This window comes from Battus philenor, unplaced genomic scaffold, assembly GCF_028537555.1.
Source record: "Battus philenor isolate CCGP_79_NKW_IND1 unplaced genomic scaffold, ilBatPhil1.0.hap1 SCAF_1, whole genome shotgun sequence".
Classification (NCBI taxonomy): domain Eukaryota; kingdom Metazoa; phylum Arthropoda; class Insecta; order Lepidoptera; family Papilionidae; genus Battus; species Battus philenor.
In genome coordinates, this window is record NW_027181661.1 from 8,666,803 (window position 1) to 8,667,957 (window position 1,155).

Consider the following 1,155-nt stretch of genomic DNA (forward strand, 5'->3'; position numbering starts at 1 on the left):
GACTGATGTTATATTGTGTTTATTATAAAGTTTACGTATATGTGTTATGAGAACTTTTGTATCTATAATTTACACATAGTTTATAGTACTTAAAACGTTTTCTATTGTTTTTGTATCGCTTTTACACATACGCCTACTTCTTATGTCTGCATCAATTGTGCAAAAAGAGTAAATTCAAAAACAATGCAACCCTGTCTATATATTTTTTATTTTTTAAATAGAGATTAATGTATTGTAATTGTTAAAATTGAATATTGTTACTTAAAAAGGGTCCAGGAAATTAAAGACCAGTTGCAAATTCAAATAACTGCAAATATAACATAATTCTTCGCTAGATGGCGTTACCTCTATAAATTTTCTCGAAGTTTTCAAGTCCTGGCTACATATACAACTTTGAAACGATAACATTAAAAAAATATAATGAAATTATGTTTAACGTTTTGAAAATGTTTAAAAATCCTTAACTATTATTGGATGAAATGGCATCTGTTTTGCCTCTGTTTTTAATAATTGTGCATTAATAACGGTACGTGCATTGTATAAATTTAATGGATTTTATAACTTGAATAGAAGTCTATTAGATGAAGAACTATCGCAATATATTAAAAAGAAGATTCGTATAATATATACATTCATATTTCAAATTTGTTAAAAAAAAAAAACTTGTTTAAATAGCATTTCTTCGTAATTACCGTTAAGAATGTAATCCAACAGACACTAAAACGTATATACCATTACGACTAGATTTAATCGTAAATGATATAAAATATATTGTGTAGTTTATAAAAATGAAAAAAATATATTTTAAATAGAAATTACGTCACTGTACCGCCTACTCGTCGCCAGTTCGGCGCTGAAGTTGGGTTCTGAAAATGCGCAGAGTAAATTTTCAACCCTTGGGCGCAGCTTCCACCCCCCACACCTATACTCCGCCCAACACATCCGGATGGCAGAACGTCTCTAGTCGCCGTCGTGAATAATACTCGTTATAACGAAAGGTGGTTGGAGAATAATTTCCCGAGTTTCAAAACTTATCAGTCTTTTTACAATTAATACCTGTTCTCTTCTTTTAAGTATTCTAAAGTGTTTTAATGTTTTTTTTTCCATTAGTAATATTATTTTAACTTAGAATTTTAAGTGGTGGCTTCGTTCATC